Genomic DNA, 19,332 nt, shown 5'->3' on the forward strand with positions numbered 1-19,332 from the left:
TCGTTGTTTTGAGACGGCAGTCAACAAGTAGAACATCTATGTGCTAAGTAATTACTGAATATACAGTTGCACATTCAATAATCATTTAAATAAAAGGTTCGCATAAACCAAATAGGTTTGTCTTTTCGTTAAAAAATTATCATACAACATACAACTCGTTTTAGCTCCCACACAAACGCACGCATAAACACAATACGTTTTGATTGACGTAACAATGCAAACACATTTATTCCTCAACAAAACATTTCACGTTAAGCTGTTTTAGGCTGAAAAATCGATTTCATAGTTATGCCGTGAACGTTCCTTTACCAGTTTTCAAATATTTTTCTTCCTTCAAGCATGTATTAAAATAATATGTTGACTCACTTAATACATACGCACAGCAGTATACTGCTAACATGGTTTGTGGTCGACACATTTACGTGAAGAAATAATTATGTTATGCTAAACACCCTGTCTAAAACATCCAGTTACTATTATTTTCAATAGCCCTTTGGCAGCATATTTGTAAATAACCTTATAACATAATTACATATTATTACTAATTATATGTCCTTGAAAAAAGAATACCCCGAGGGACATTCCACTTTTTAAGAACTCTACTTTTGCCGTAAACAATAAAGAAAATATGTCATTTTGAAAACACTTTTTCACGGATTTTCTTAATTTGGGTTTTAATAATTACTATGAACTAACGATAACTCCACCATTAAGCAATCTGAAATAAGCGCTAATAAAGAAATGTTCATAATTATCGACGAAAATTGTTACAACCGCTTCTTATTTTTGATTGATTATTATCAATAAAGAAACTTATAATTGTCTAGGAAATTCCTAGGTTGGAATACCGCTTTGCTGGTTCAAAAGTAATACATGCATTCTTGGTTGCATACTTGAATTGTTTTTGTTTGTATTTGTTCTTTCATCTATTTAATGCCTGCAATGAACGAAATCATATAGAGCACAATAAACCAACTGCTACGAAATATTGAAAATTGAGCTCAGGTACTTTTTTTCTGAAACTCCCATGAAAGTACCTTTTCAAATAAAGTTAAATTTGGATCCATTCAATACGTGTTTTATTTTATTTTTGCTACACAAAATAATAACAGATTATAGATATGTTTTGCACAAGAAGAGCAATTGAATATTGTGAAAAATATAATTCCTACTTATCCACCAGCATATTTGAATTCGCGTGACAATATTTTTAATCGACCATAGCTAGCTCATACTAAATTTGGTTTGCTTTTAAACGGAACTAGAGCGTGTAGACGGATATATGTGGTATTACGTTAACATGAAAACCTATTTTAGCAAAATCACTGCGGGGAATCACGTGGTTTTAATTTGATATGGAACACGGAAAATGGCGGCGTCATTGTCTCGGTAAGAGTAACTTTTTTGCTTCTCGTACTTAAATTCGAGATATTAGTTTGAAATGATGTAGCTTATCATATGCGGAATCGAAATCCGCGTTCAATGATATCTTACTTTTATAAATTAACTACCTACTTTTCTCATGTACCCTTTCAATTAATTTCAAAGTGAATTATTTAAAATGATAGTTTTCACAGAATAAAGACATTGTGTCATATATTTCATAAAATAAACATAGGTCATATCATATTATTGCATGGGAAATTTGAGAAACATAATTTGGAATATGTATGATATTCTGGACGGCTTACCACTTAATATGTAAATAAATATACGCGTAAATAAAAAATGATATGTTTCACGGAATAAAATGTGTATGATATGTTTCACGTAACAATTGTTAAAGAGCTAGGTAAATATTTATTTTCAGACTTTGGTTGTGTCGAATTTGCGGCAATGCTTTTCAAAGTGCCTCAGGGTTAAGAGATCATGAGAGAAAACATACGGGGGTAGCGCCATACAAATGTTGTGGACGGATGTTCTACAACAAAGCTAATTTAACAAGACACATGTAAGATGGTATTGTGAATATAAGGCATTTTCAGAAATGTAAGTGAGAAAAACATTGTGTATTTAAGCACAGATGACTATTCCCCCCCCCCCCACAAATTATATTTTATAACTGCGTATAGCCGATTATTCCGACACATTGCAACCAAAATTATTTCGAAATCGGTAAAATATTTGCGTTACCATTCTTGCAATTGCTGATGATGGCTCTTGAGAAATGTACATACACATTGACAACGCACGGAATGTATACTCAATTGGTACGAAGCATTTTCGAAAAAGAAAACCAAAATCACCAGGTTTATTCGATTGTGTTTTGTCATTTATGATCAAAATACGTTTGGCATATTAAGATGGATCAATTTCATGCCGGGACATTAGTTTCAAGACAATACTCAAACTTCGTTGCACCGTTTTTAGTGGCGGATGCGACAAATTGCGTATCTTCTAGAATGGTAAAAGTTTAAAAACATTCGCATTGGATCAAGTTAAATCTACTATTTTTTTTGCGTCATAAAACGTCAAGTCACCCGATAAAATATGAAATACTTGGCCAGTTGTTTAATGGAAACACAGTAATGTTTTGTATTGAACTACAGGAATGTGAGGCACCAAAGTCTACCGTGTAGATCTTTTGTTTTTTCTTGTATGTTTTCTTATGCACACTGGTCTTTGCTTTCATGTAGGTGCGCAGCACATAACGAAACTAAAGATTTTGCGTGCGAGACATGTGGGAGGTCATTCGCAATAATGGCAGACATAAGAACGTACATGACACATCATAAAGAAGCGACGTTTAAATGTGACACATGCGGGCATCAAATGAATAGGAGAGTAGGAGAGACCAATATGATGATCACATGACTATGCATCTTGGGGCCACGAATCATGTTTGCAAATGCGGAAAGACATACACTCACAAGCCGAATTTGTATAGGCATCCGAAATGCAAACATGATAAAAAGGAAATACGAATGCAATTGCAAGTAATAATAATACGCCATCAGCTTAAGAAACTGCAACAAATTTTGACATTTCAATTGATCGTATAGATGCAATTTGTACACAGCCATATCGTGATGATTATCCTCAGGGAGAGTGATACGCTTTTGTTTATAGTTTTTGAATGTGATTATGGTGATTTTGTTGTTCTTTGTTATCATGATTAACACTGTGATTTAATTTAATTATCCGTGATATTACTGATTAGTGAACACATAAACGCAAATCCATGTTTCCTATTATTGTTTTGAAATAAATAAAGCAAAATAGCGTTTTGTTATTGTACAATCATTTAGAAACAGCAATTTATAAGACATCCAAGTTACGGCGGCAGTTTACATTTGAACAGCTTAACTTAGCCCACACTCTTTTGAACGTATAGAATTTAATCTTGCATATTGTGTACATGACAATGTTACAGAATTCGTTTGTATGCAACAAAATATATTATAACATACCAGCATTAAATTGAAAATCTGTTCACCATTTGGATGAATATTCACAACACACTTCTTAGACTTCAGTCAATATGCTGCATCGGCGGCTATGTCTCAAACTCTATAGCATGTGATAATAACTTAAACAACGCTTATATAAGACGTAGGAATGACAAACAATATGTGAATTAATTGTACCCTGATTTTGAATAGTTTTAACTTTTAATTTGTAAAGCAAACTGCCGTTTTTCAAAATTGTCAGATCAAAATTATTTCTTCTGCCATACTGTCTTTTATTTTCGTTAATTTATGCCCATCTTGTCAGATGGTAGGATTTATTCGCGCGTTTCCTAACGTAAACCGAAGGACCCGAGCTGTAAAGACGTCATTGAGGAAGACATTTTGCCCATCTTCTTTCTTCCCTTTTGATCTTTGTTTCCTCTACGCAGATTCTGCATTAACCTGGTGGCTCAAATATATTTCCTCGGACTCTTCTGCAAGGTTGTAGAAGTGCGAGCGGCTCGTGCGGTAGGAAAGACATCTGCGAAAAGTAAGCATAATACGCAAATTAAACACAATGCACTAAGGTTAGATATTCCATTATTGAGATAAAACTTCAGTTAAGTGAAGAGAGGGTCGCGGTGAATTTATGTGTTAGAGTTTACGCCATTTTCAAAACATGGTCGATCATACGTATCACGACTGCGAGTTAACCTAACCGCACTTTGTCCTGGGCTTTACTGGTACTAAGTGCTAAAACATATACTAGTAACTGAGAAAATATCCGACGTTTTATGTTTCGCCTTTAGACAATACGTGAAACATATCATACAATTAACGTGAAACATATAATAAATTTGTATTCCGTGAAACATATCATTTTTGTTTTTTGATTTATTATGCAGAAACTGCGATGTTTTCAGACTCTCAGACAATTTGTTTGTAATGTAAAGAAAACCTGGTATATATTTAAAAAGAAAAGGATTTGAGGAATGTCGATATTTATCAAAATATTATTTAAATCCGTGAAAACTATCACTGTCATGCATTCGCATGTGTTCGAATTCAAAGAGTAAGCGAGAAAATTACTCAGTTATACATGAAATGTAAGGTACCATTACACGCGGAATTTGATTCCGCATATGATAGGCTACATCTTAGCAAGTTAAAATCACACATTTAGGTACAGTAAAAAAACATAATACTCTTACCGAGACAATGACGCCGCCAATTTCCGTGTTCCATATCAAAATAAAACCACGTGATTCCCCGCAGTGAAAATATTTGTGTACATAGTACATTTTCAACACAGATTTTCTCGTATTATTTTTTAACCTATTGCTTTCACCTGACTATTGGAATAATATTGTTGAGTTGAATATGTATTAGTGTTATAAAATGAGTTTTAGACATTTATTGGAAAATGCATTCAAGCGTTCATGATTCCGGAACCACTTTTCAAAGTATGCCTGATATTTTGATTTAGTCAACAAATGCTTATGTTAATTGTACTGTTTGTAAAACACATAATAAAAAATCGAATAGTGGGCTTTAAAAGTGCAATACCTAAGACTGAACGTTAATATATTAAAGTCTTCAACAGTCAAGATTTGAGACTTTGCTTAAAAAAAGATGCAGTACAGATGACTGTAAATATTTAAGTGACATTGTACATTGCAACAAACTAAGATTAAATCTTATGGTAAAACTGTTAAAGCAATGGATTTGTTTCAATACATATAATGATCAAATCAGACTATATGCGTCAGCAGTGTTTCTTTCCTTCGGGCGTCTGCTGAAGCAATGACCACTAAATGTATATCTTTTCCGCGTGTGTGTTACGAAATATTTCTAAGGTCCTTCCGAAGCTGATGCTTCATTGTACATGGGATCCGGAATGTGTCCCAGATTTCCTTCCTAATCAAATCACTAGATTCACAGTTGCAATTTCCAGCTATTCGCTTAAAAGAAATTCGATTTGGTTTTACGGCGTTGGCAAAAGTCAGGAGGCAACCCGATCTTTGCGGTATCATGCGACAATCAACCAACCTCAAATACGCCGGGATTGTGGGAATGTATAATTACGGGTCGTCTAGTTGAACAGCGCAAGAACAAACACCGGACAGTCTGAAGAGGATCGCCTGAAAGCGATACGTTTAACAGTACTATCATATCTTGCATGTACTGTGATATATTTACGACGTCTCAATATAGCTATTTCAGGACTGTCCGGCTTGTTCACCACGGTTACTATGCCAGCGATTAGCAATCCAAACTCAATTTAGTTTTTATTTCGTTCCCTATTTAATTTACTGTTTTAACAAAGACCGGGATTGCATTCTGGCGCATTTTTAATTCAATTGTTTTACTTAATCTAAAACACATTTTGAAAATACGCTTGATTTAAAATAATTCATACCAATAACATATAATCAATAACTTTAACACATTTATTTAAGATAGAACCATACTTTTTAAACTATTCAATTAACCGAAGTATTTTTTGAAAAAGTGCTGTTACATTTCATAAGAAAAACATATATTTTGTATTTCATACAATACAGATTTTGATTTCCTTTTGTTTTGTCGTTTAAAGTTATTGTATTTCCACTCTATATTCTATATTGAACAAATTGATAAGGATAACGTTGTGCTCAGAAGAGAATATTAACAGCGGTTTACGGCTTTACTTCTATCGTGTTTAAACCAATTATTTAAATGTTACAACTGAGTGGGTCTTCTCGACGGTAATCAAATTGTATTGGGAATATTTCTGACAGCTATCAACACACTATATCAGCCGGTATACTTTTTTATAATAAACATTACACCACCGTTTTATATAATTTCAGAAATCACACAAATGTATACAGATTAAAAAGCAATAATGAAAGAGCGACACGCGATCAAATGAAATAGCAAAACGTTAATTAGCAGGTCCCATAGCATTTTTCAGCTTAAATTATAATGCAGAATAACCTTTCCCCGAATTTCGATCAATACCGAGTGTTCCGAATAAAAATGATATTAAGAAGCAGTATACACTGGGGACTGACGAGGTCAAAGCGTAGTCCGTTTCGCTACGAAGTCGGGTATATGTTTTACTACGAAAACATTTTGTACATACACTACTTAATCAGGCGAGTTTCATCTTTTCTGGTATTTACGGATTAGAGAACGGAACATCCAGTAATGGTAGGTACTTATTTTTAATAACAAACTAATAACACATGTGCGTAGTTGCAACCTTTACATTTATTTTGAGCTAAAATCGACATATTTTGATTTGAAGCAATGCATTAGGTGTTTATTATGTAAAAATAGCCAATTACGGTAACTTAAATTAAATAAAACTACATGTTACTTTGATTCATTGTACATTACACATTTTAAAGTACAAAACAGGTTACGCACATGCATTTTAATTATGCAAATGTTTTGTTTCGAAGGAAATTACAAATCGCTTTTCTGTATAGGTTTCGCACAGAGTATGTATTGGTTTTGCTACGAAGTACAAATATAATGCATAGGTTACTAAACGAAGTCTCTGTATCCTTTTCGGGACATATCACACGCAGTTTGCAGTTACTGCAGACTGCCATTTCATCATACATATACCGTCACTACGCCGGCACTCAACGGGGCCATACTGGCATCAGACCCCGGCAGAGCTGCGGCAACGCCCCGGTTTAACCGGAGACAACCGGGGCTCCACCGGGAAAGTATTAAAATGTTTAATACCTCCGGGATCAACCGGGAGTCACAGGTACGGACCGGCAACGACCGGCTTGGCACTGGAAACAACCGGGACTGCATCGGGAAGAGCGCCGGTTTACTTATGTAACGTAGCTATACCGGGACTCTGTCGTCATTCACCAGGCTCCCTGTAGCTTTTCCGGGGTCTGTTTGGGCCCCGGTAGAGATACGGTACCGTTCCGGTTGTCCCCGGTGCAGTCCCGGTTATTTCCAGTGCCACGCCGGTCGTTTCCGGTCCTTCCAGGTGACTCCCGGTTCATCCCGGAGGTATTAAACATTTTAATATTTTCCCGGTGGAGCCCGGGTTGTCCCCGGTCGTCCACGGTTCATCCCGGTGGAGCATCGGATCATCCCGGTTGGGCTCCGCCGGCATCATAGTGAAACTGGACCTAAACCGCATTGTAACACGAGGTAAATCAACCGGCCGTCATGTACGCCGTAAACAATAACCTGTGACAGAAACCCACTGCCACACCTTTACAACAATACATTGATTATGAAATTGCGGATTTGTGCAATTGGGGTCCTACTTTCCATTCCTTACGGCAGTTACAGGTATTGATGTTACAGGTAAAATCATGTATACGAACATGAAATTCATCTCAAAATATGTTGGCGATAACCGATTGTCAAGAAAATCGCGTTGATATATTCAATGTAAAAATCAAAATCCGTATGAGATAAAGAAGGAACGAGGTTGGGACATGGAATTGACTTTGACATAAACAGAGTTTCGAGATAAGCGAGTTGGACATAACGAGCATCGAATGTTATTTGATAAAGAATACCGTATGCTAAAAACCTATCGCCGGTCTCTATCCAAAAGAACGTATAAGGGATTATCACAAGGTGAAGATGCGTGATTTTTATTGAGACCGACGACATTTTCTTTTATACCACATTTATATAGCGCCCTTTTCATACTCGAGATGTGCGTTCAAAGGCGCTTTACAGTTTTTCCCTGATCACTGGGTCATAAGTCGTCCGTTAACATCTTGGCGCAGTATGCAGCCACGGCACATTGGCTTATTTCCCTCACAGGTACCCATTTATACAACTGGGTGGAGAGGAGCAGTTGTGGGATAAATTTCTTGCTCAAGGAAATTCCAGCGGTCAGGGCGGGATTGGAACCCGGGACCTCTCGATCCCTAAGCCAGCGTCCTACCATTAGACCACTGCTCCCACATTAGGTTCTCGACTCTCAACTGTCGTCTTATATATGGATTTTCGATTTTGATCGTTTTCTTTTGCCTAGTCGTGAATTTAATTATATCATAATAATATGCATTACCATGTCGACTGTGCGCTTCGGATAATGTTGTGTCGTTTTACTACCTCTTCCTCAAAAGAAACATCCAGCCACTCCATGACTCTGTATTAAAAAAAACACTTTTTTTTTTCGACTTTTAGAGATAACGAATACGTCTTCTGTGCGAAACGCATACACGCTAAAGCGTTGTCGTAGCGAGGCATATATGTATACTGTCAGAGACATTAACATACATAATAATACTATTTAGCCTTTATTTCTGATAACTGGGTCACCCTACACATTTCTAAACACACCAGTGGCTTAACGATACATACATCAATATGGAAATTGTAAAATTGTGTCAATCAAACATAGTTGAAAACCTTAATTGCTTTTTTTAAATTGAAACTTGACTTTGGTTTGATTAATCAGCGGAATATTTTATGTTTAACGCATAAACCAGACACATGTTGAATCATAATTTGATGTAACAGACCTATGCAATGTCATTGTGCTTAAATTCAGAGTTTTGTTATTACAAAAGCAGAATCTTATCTGTTTTAAACACAAATTTCCACGAATCCGTTATTCGATGTCATATGTATATACACACTGTTTTTGTAGTAAAACATATACCCGACTTCGTAGCGAAACGGACTACGCTTTGACCTCGTCAGCCCCCAGTGGTATAGAGAGTTAAGCGATCATCATTCTTCGCGAGTCAAACCAATATAAGTATTGCTAAAACTAGAGCGCACTGTCATAAGAACACTGCACTCGAAAATAAACTCACATAAAACTTCTATAATCAAACAGCATATTTAAGTCACAGCATACCATGTAAACAGCAAACATTATGTAAAGCAAACAATACAAGTACATCCTATATTGAACAAACGGCATACCGTTGCAAACACGCAACATACCATGTTTAACACATAGCATTCCATATTAAAAACATTTCATACCTTTACAAACTGAAAAGCAATTTAAACATTCAATATTAAAATTTTAACACGCAGCATACTATATCAAACATAGAAGAAAATCACTACAAACACAAATCATGTCATTAAAATATAATCGCATGCCGTAATTATTTATAAACTTGCAGCATAGTTTTACAAACAATCTTCAAAGAATGATAAACGCTTTTCTTGGCATTTACACGCACTCATCATACTGTTACAATCCCACACAGTTCTAGTGCAAAAACTTTATATTATGATAAATACTCAAAGACATATTACAAAATGGATCACACATCATAAATGATCAACCTTGCACCATACTATGATAAGCACCCATCATACTATGATAAGCTCATACATGTATCATGTCATACAATCAGACATCATTGTAGTGATACTTTAAATTATTTAAAGATCTTCAAAAGACACCCCAGGTGTTCCATAGTGTGTTATATTAATTTAATAATTGTATGTCGGACTTATAGCTATTAGATTGACAAGCCTTTACTAGTATGATCAACTTGGCCAATATTCCTTATGTGTTGCAATATGATACGAGACAAATACCGAGCTATCTAATAGTACTTGAACGGGTGTACAAATGCAGTCAGTAAATTAAAGCTAATAAGATTTTACATACACTGTGCCTTCAGCTATTGGATCCATTTTGTGATTTTGAAATATAGAGCGTTACAAAGCTTTGCTAAGCTCGTGGCGTTTTTAAACACTATTGATCTTTATTTTATAATGAATCTCAATATAGGATCTAATAATTTAATCAAATGGGTATTTTGTTTTTTATTTATTAACATTATTAAGATAGGGAGCTCTGTCTTCAAACGTATTGATTTTTGATAGACGATTGTGAGGTAGGAATTGATCGTTTTGTTCCCATATATATATATATATATAGAGAGAGAGAGAGAGAGAGAGAGAGAGAGAGAGAGAGAGAGAGAGAGAGAGAGAGAGAGAGAGAGAGAGAGAGAGAGAGAGACAGAGACAGAGACAGAGACAGAGAGACAGAGACAGAGACAGAGAGAGAGAGAGAGAGAGAGAGAGAGAGAGAGAGAGAGAGAGAGAGAGAGAGAGACAGAGACAGAGACAGAGAGAGAGAGAAACCGCGATAAATATTAATTATGCTTGTATGACATAGTTAATGGACAGTGAGTACGTAGATCCTCGTATTACTTACAGCTCGTTGGCACAGTCTTCGTCGTTCTTTATTAAAAATTCATCGAGTTATAAGGCAGTGTGGGCAATGTCTTTCTTCTTGCGAAACAAATCAAGCGATTTGATGACAGCAAGTACATGTCTAATTACTTCTGTCGGATTGTTAAACAATTTCAAATTCTTTTGCAAAAACTGACGCAAGTATATACATAATTAAAGAATTATTGATCCTTATTGCGGGTTAGTATCGTGGGGAAAAGTTTATAACGATTTCAGTTGTAAATTTTCAATTAAAATGTAATTTTTTTTACGACAATCATAACAAATGCAGTATTCACGGCATTTATTTGTTCTTTCTGTGGCAATATTGTGCATTAATGGATTAAACATCCAAATAAATAAAGCTCCAAGACAAGTCAAGCAAGACAATAACACGGACAAAGTTCTTATCGAATACGACGGCACTGTTGAAGAGGCTTAACAATTTGGAAACAACAACAATCTGCGATTCCTGCGGCATGTAAGATGTACCTCAAAGTGTTTGCATACGTTCTGTTAATATATCAGCTTAACGAATATGCTGGCTTGTTTAATTTGTAACCGTAAAATAGATAGATTTACGTAATTAAAACTTCTTCCCGAGTTAAAAAATTTAAATAGAGATTCGGTTTTATAATTATCTACAGACTCTTTATGTTAGTTATACATTTAATTTGCTTTTGTACAAATTGGCCGTTTGGTTGTCGGTTTACTATAGCCATCTTCCAGTGATGAGCATATTTAAAGTCTGTTAAGCAAATTGCAGTAATATATTAGCATGGATTTTTTTTCCAAGTTTAAGTGTCAATATATAACCCTTGAATTTCTATCATCACCATTGTCGTCGTCCTCTTTCTCCTCCTCCTCATCATTATCATCATCTTCTTCATCTTCATCATCTTTATAACCTTTTTTTCTTCATCATCTTCATTATCTTTGTCATCTTTATCATCTTCATTATCATAATTATAATAATATAAATCATAATAATCATTTTCACCATGTAATCATGGTTAAACATTGTAAACATAGAACTTTTCTTCAAACATTTCAGGAAGTGCGTAGTTTCTACGAGTTCAGAGTGGTTGGTGCAAAGCAGAAGTCCGCTACCCCTTTGGAAATCGATGTTAATAGACTTAAAGGAAGCGACAAGAAGGTGAAATAAGTTTTTACGTAAAACGTCTGTAAAGATTATTTGGATTTCTTGCCATATAAAAACTATTTTCCTATTTGTCCTGTCTCTTCGCTCAGTTGTTTTCGTGGGCTGAGTGGCCTTAACGATTAATCAGTAATACAGCCACATATTGACAATTTTCAATCATATATAGTTGAAAAAATTACAAACTCTGTGTCTGATGAATTATGTTTGTCATAAAGTATGCCTTTTGATCGCCTATATCAAAATTTCTTTGATAAAGCCATTTTGATAATCGTGAATAAAAGGGACTTACTTATTGATTTTTTCATTTATTAAAATTCTTTTTTTTTTTAAACTTATGCATTTAAACAACGGAATAAAAGAGCGCCATCATAATTTTAAAATATAATTTGAGAAAGAAAAACAATCAAAGAAATTGCTCAACCTGAGCTAGAATCAGTTACCTTGTTTTGTCACAATAATAACGAGGCCAACAGAAATACTACAGTTTATTCAATTGTTTAGCATTGCATTGCCTTATAATTTTCTCTAATTAAAACAACCATTTCTTATAAATGAAATAGTATTTTCGGAATATGTCTACGTCGATAGTGTCATTTCGCACCTGGTGTTTGGTGATCTTTTTTCAAATATGTGAAAAAAAAAACGATGATTCCTTAAAAACCCTATAAAGTTATTTATGTTAGAAAAACAACAAGTGTTGTTTAAAAACGTTCGTCTTGCACCTGTTGCTATGCATAGAATTAAAGAATATGTTTCAGCGAGACACCATTTTAGTTCAAAATCACGAATCATTACTCTTCAATGGAAAACATACCCAATATAGGCAAACACAACGAAATAATCATGTAATGTTTGTGTACATTCTAAATTGGTTGATTGTTTATACATTCAATGATTCGACAAAAGTCAAGTACATATCATAGTCAACAGTGTTTTAAGTAATAATATGGCTTTTATATAAGTAATACAATAATGCATATTCTTTGAAAATGGCACTTTTATTACCTGATGTTATTCTATTTAAATCCTTGAGATCTGTATTGGTTTTTGTCTTTCAAAATTCATTGACTATTATTTGATTGAATAACATGGGCATTATTTGTTTGAATTACAAACACATCATTTGTTTGAATTTCAAACACATTATCTGTTTGAATTATGATATGATACTTCAGTTGTATATTATATATTTATAAGCCACTTAAAAACTAGCTCAGTATGTGTGCACTCGTTATCGTGACCAGAAGCGCGAAACATACAAGCAGTTTTACTAATGGCTTCTACTTACTGTTACTTGAAATAAACTTTGAAATCGGTAAACCCGTCCCTTAAAATTGTTGATCTGATACTACTGCTGTTATCTAACTACATAGGATGCGTCCACTGTGAATATACAAAAGTAATCATCAATTGCTCATCCTCTTCAACTTCACCTGTCTCCCTCCCTTTATCATTTAATGATCTGACTTGTTTTCGTCTGAAGATGTTCGTTTGTCTACACGCGTTGAATATTTCAATACTTCTGTATCTTACTAGTCAGGGCTATAAGCACAAACGCGGACAGACTCCGGGTGTTTATGTTTATTACTATTTTTCAATTTTATTACTCTGTTCAAGATGCAATTTGAAGTCCGTGTGACATAAATAATCAGATTGTCTAAGAATATCGTACAACATTGTTTGATTTCGTTTGAAGTTGTATTAATTAATTAATTAATTAATTAATTAATTAATGTATTTATGTATTTATGTATTCATGTATTTATCTATTTATGTATATCTTTTATTTAAAGCTGAAGAGTTTCGAGCACAGGAAAGTCCACTTTATGGAGAAAAAATTCGTACTCCCTGAGAGAATATTTAGCAATGGCACAGAAGTCTTTCGTCAACGATCTCGAAGGGCCATCACTGTCAACGATGCTGAGTGGTCGAATCAATGGCATTAAGTGAGTACACCCCTCGAATATTCAAGCATCGGTCCATCAAAAATAAGTTAAACCTTTTTTTACTGACATCAGGTTTCTTTATGTTTTTAGTAAAACTATTTCGTATTGTTACTCTTGGGGTTTTACTTATGTATCAAAATAATTGATAACTTAGTTGTAAGTTCAAATTTCTTCTCTTTAATGACTATGAAACCAGTGCTCATTCATTCACATTATACATGTAAAGTAAGATTTCTAGTTTTATCTTCCCTTCACTCGTCCTTAAATAAGAAAACATAATACAATTTAATATAAATATCACGTATTTTCTGAAATATATAAACATTCAAGAAGATAACATATGTCAAAATATTAAAACAATCATGATGACCTTCAATCATCAATATGACCTTGTATGCCAAACCCATTATTTAAGCATAAAAGAATGGTTAACAAAAAAGTCAAGAAACACATATAAACAATAGAAAAATACCCTTTTAACAATAATAAAGAACATGAAAAAGACAGTTCATTACTTACAGTGTATGTGGTACTCTAGACTCTTTCGCACCGACGCCTTTGATAGCTTGGGATAGCTTGTTTTTATAGCTTGTATAAATTATGCAAATAAACGCAAACCGAATAAATCCGATCCTGACTTGATATCATCCACAAAACGAAAGTAGATGACATCTTGGAACGATATTTAGATGCTTAAAAGTTGCCGAATGTTTGTATTTAAACGTGTTTACACCAATGTTACTTGTTTTTAGGATTTTCCTATTGTAAATAACCATCGTATTGTACTGTTTGTTGTTGATGATTTTTTTTTAGATAGCATAATACAGTACGTATGTAGTATTGATGAGCGTGATTGTGGCTTTAACGCATAGTAGGTTTTGACCAAACTGCATGCATACACCTTGTATGTTAATATTGTTATTTATACATTTAAAAAGTCAGTAAGTACTTGCCCCTCGTATGTATGATGCACGTCGGCACACATTTCAATACATCTTAAGCTACGCCAAGAAAACGTTATGTCTTAAGTATCTCAACATCTTTATTATTTTTGTGAAAATGACGTTTGTTTGATTATCGGCCATATTTCTTTAGAGGTACCACACGCAACATGTTCGCAATATTAATTTATTAATTTGGACTGGTCGGTTTCATGTATATGTGCGCGTTTCTCGCGATTATCATTATATGTTCAGCGGGTACCAACAAGAGTTCTACAGTTTGTAGGCAGAATTCTTCGCTGATTTATTCTTAGAGGAATGAATGACTTGGACTGAAACTTATTAGTAATGCATTTTTTTTTTTTTTTAACTAGTTTATATTATGAATAGTTTATTCACACTGATACTTTTTATCGATTAATATCACAATGCAATAATAAACATCTCGTCTTCTTATTTACAAGCTCATACCGAAGTTGCGTCTATATGCTTAGATTTTCGCTACATTCCGCATGAGTTTTGTGATTATTGATTGTGTTTTTCATCCCTCATGATAATATTTAAGTGGTAAATTAACATGTATGTTTTATCCAAATGCAAAACAAAACAAAGTGTATATATCAAATAAGCCTTCTATATCGGGGTTTTGGTAAGAAAAACCCGCTTTAAACCTTGCGAGGATACCGAAAAAAGTTTCGACTTGCAATCGAGATATTAGTGATAAAAAGATGCATTGACATTGGTAATTAAATGTAAAACCGCAATTTTAGTAACAAAAGTAAACATAATTCCCCAAGGAAACCTCATAACGCGTTTCTTTCTTTTTTAAAGAACTTTCGATGCTGTGAGCATTTAAGGATAACGAAAGGGTGGGACATGTGTCATTTATGAAAATACATGACACTTATCCAATGTCACTGTTTATAAAGAAAGTTCACATTTGATATGAGTGTAATATTTTCCAAGTTTAACAATGTTTTCTCAAATCTTAAATAATATCTTTATAAACATCAATGTGCTCCCTACGTTCAGTTCGAGAAAACATATCATAACGAGTTCCGTTAAAAAAATGTCTTCAAGCAAACCAATATTCTTTTAGATAGTATAATCTTGCATATTCTAATAAATATTTCAATAAATAAGAATTCTGTAATCCGGCCCACTGTCGTATGAATTCGTGCCATGCTTATGCATTGTTTAAGTCCACTCAACACCTACAAAACATGATATGTAGGCCGGGTGAACATGTGCTTGTTTACTTTTTTTCACCTTGCACGTTCAATAAGTGTAGATTTGATTATTATTTTCAAGTGATTGAAACCGGTTTTATTTCTAGGACGCATCACTCAGTTACAACTTCATTCAAAATATTGCGGATCCAAACCACGTCATCGCAGGAGAGGGGTAAAATCCTCTTTGAAATTTGGCCTCAACTAATTTAAGGATATTACGAAAAATGATTTCCTTTACTTATAAAATAAACTAATTGTATATAAACACAAATTCGTCATTGAAATTTAATCCTTTTTATAGACGATGTCAGTTCCATAGATAAGGAGGCTGACATCATGCCGGTCACGTGACCCGCCGCCATTACGGTGCTCTCAGACTTCCAGATATCAGTAGCAGCACCGGCAGCATCGATATAGCATTGTTTTATTTTTAATACACAAACGCCCGTTTACTATATTCACAATGGCATCGGACACAACTATCGGTAAGTAGATGGTTTATTTAAGCTTTTTATGCACGTTTCAATAATCAATTCGACCTATTAAGTGCATTACAATGTTATAATAGCGACCTTTGTTTTAAGCTTTTGTTTTGACAGTTGCACTATAATGATTAAAATTGTTTACAGACGCTCGCTTGAGTCTAATTTTATTCACTCAATGGCAGTTATGTCAGCCCGGTTTAATTATCATCCAATCGAAACGATAGTTGTCACGCGAACACGTAAACATTACCAAATATGGGACAATGTAAACATGGATTTTTTTTTTTGACACTGATCAAATTGCTGAACAAACAGATCTATCCGATCCGTATTTATACTGACAAGTTAACATCTTTAATTATCTACAGGCCAGCACATGGACAAATACAGACATCTTGAAATAATCAAACACACATGTGCACGCAGAGACGAAGATGGTATCTACGTCTCTGGGAATGTAATCAATTTTGCCTTTTGAAATTCATGGAATCACTATTATAATATAGATCTATCAGTGCATGTCGTAGGTTCAACGGTAATCCGTAATACGTAAAAATGACATTTTAATTTCGGTTTGACGTTGGCCAAAAGTTTAATCAATGTTGATATATGAATTGAACTTACTAGGTTGCATGAAAGAGCTATGGCTGAACCTTGTGTCACCCCCCTTTCCAAAAAACCAAACGAAGCACAACAACAGTGCGAATACATCAGACAATAGTGAAATTAAACATTTTTTGTTTGTTTCAGGCCTTCCCTCAGATGACGTCAAGTGGACAATGAATGATCCAACCTCTTGGCCAAATGTGACGTATGGGGATTTGGTTGACTACCTTGTGATGGCCAAAGCGTATGATGGAAAAGCGATGAAATCATTTCGATCACTGTATGCATACAACTATGTTCAAAATGGCTGGTTAGGGGACATAATGTGGTGCTCACACAACAACATCCAGTTTCTTAAAGCTAAACTGTCTCCATCTCAACCAGGAGTCGACCGTGCAGATTACATGGCTTGGGAGGCAATAGCACATGATTCTACAATCCTCACAGGCTATTGTACATGTCCAGCAGGCAAAGGCAGGAGCTTCAGCCACATCTCGGCCATTATTTATGCTGTGGCATTAGCATGGAGCCATGGACTCGCAGGAAAAACCTGTGCAGACAAGGATAGGCTGTGGGGTAGAGGTGCAGGGACAGCTGTGCTGCATGAGGTGTTTGAGAACATTAACTTCGAAATACCCAAGCCAGACAATGCACCAATACTTAAAAAAACACATAAAAGGCGACAGGAACCCAACTGCCAAAAATAAGATAATTCCTTGATCACTCTAATCTTTAAGATCATGCCAGTGAGTCGTGCACCAACAAGCTGTGGACATGTAAAGGTACACTGCTCCAAAAAAATCTTGAGTGCGACGGAAAAACCAGTAAATGAGATTGAGTCAGTGGAACACAGTGACCACACCATAGACCCATCAAGGCCAGTTAAGGGAGTGACTTGTCAGCCGTGTGATGCATTTTAAAAGAAATACATAACTCTTTCTGCTTAAGCAAAGACCAACATCAGCCAAGCTACCTCCTTGCAGTGCCCCACGCTATGGAGTGATGCTCGAAAGCTGCGGATTTCATCGAGTAAGGTCCATGCTCTTCCTAAAACAAGCCGTGCAGACCCAAACAAGTTCGTGACGAACCAGATCTACCCACGGTTTAAAGGGAACAGTGCCACTCAGCATGGGCAAAAGTATCAAGCTGAAGCCAGAGCTTCGTTTGAGCAGAACACTGGCCTAAAAGTGATTCAAACTGGCGTTGTCATCGACCAGACTGAACCATATCTTGCTTCAAGTCCAGATGGACTTGTAGGCGAGGACACCATTCTTGAAATTAAGTGCCCAACAAAGCCCTTGAGGGAACTTATTCAAGGCGGAACATATGATGTTTTGCACACCAAATCAGGGGACCACCGCCTTAACCCGAAAGGACGAAATGGGTACTGCACACAAGTGCAGATAGCTATGCACTGCACGACACCACTGCAAGTTTGTTGTGTGGACAAAAGCCGAGGGATCGGTAGTGGTTGTTTCCTATGACGCTAACTTTGTTAGAACCACTCTGGTTAGAATTCGAGAGTTCTACTTCAAACACCTGTCAGTCCGTCTGGTAGATTAGCATAATTTTAAGAGATTAATGATATCTGATCAATACAAACAGTACTGTTGATAGCAGTTTGGGGCTATCAGCAGTAGTGTTTGTATTGATCAGATATCATTAATCTCTACAACAACAGATAGCAGTTTGAGGCAAATAATTCTAAAAAACAACAGAATAGACTCTAACACAACAACTCCTACAGGACCTTTCCCATCAGGGTATACTCTGTTTGGAAGTTATGCGTGAATGCAATGACATACTTGTGGGTTCATATAAAAAAACAAAGATATATTAAGGTTAATATATATAAGTGATTATTTATTAACATTTCTATCATATTTCCTGAATAATAAAATAATGATAACCATAACCACATGAGTACTAATGAGTCGCGTTCTGAGAAAACTGGGCATAAGGCATGGGCGTAAAGTATCATCCCAAATTAGCCTGTGCAGTATGCTTATCAGGGACGACACTCTCCGCCTAAATTGGATATTTGCTAAGAAGATACTTCATTTAAACGAAAAATGTAAACAAAGTGGAAAGTGTTTTCCATGAATAGCCTGTGAGGATTGCACAGGCTAATCTGGGACGACAATTTATACACATGTATTATGCCCAGTTTTTTTTTCAGGAAACGACTATCATTATAATTATTAGTTGTAGAATAGATAATAAATATGAATTTATATCACTAAAGCTACATTCTAATACTCGGTGAAACTAAAAGTTAAACTTGCCCATAGAATAGTAGAGAAATGCATGTGCTATTATGAATATTCAATTATTTATTAGCTAAATTGGTTAAAATAAAACAGGTACTAGAACATACATTGTG

Source organism: Dreissena polymorpha, chromosome 3, assembly GCF_020536995.1.
Source record: "Dreissena polymorpha isolate Duluth1 chromosome 3, UMN_Dpol_1.0, whole genome shotgun sequence".
In the NCBI taxonomy this organism is placed as follows: domain Eukaryota; kingdom Metazoa; phylum Mollusca; class Bivalvia; order Myida; family Dreissenidae; genus Dreissena; species Dreissena polymorpha.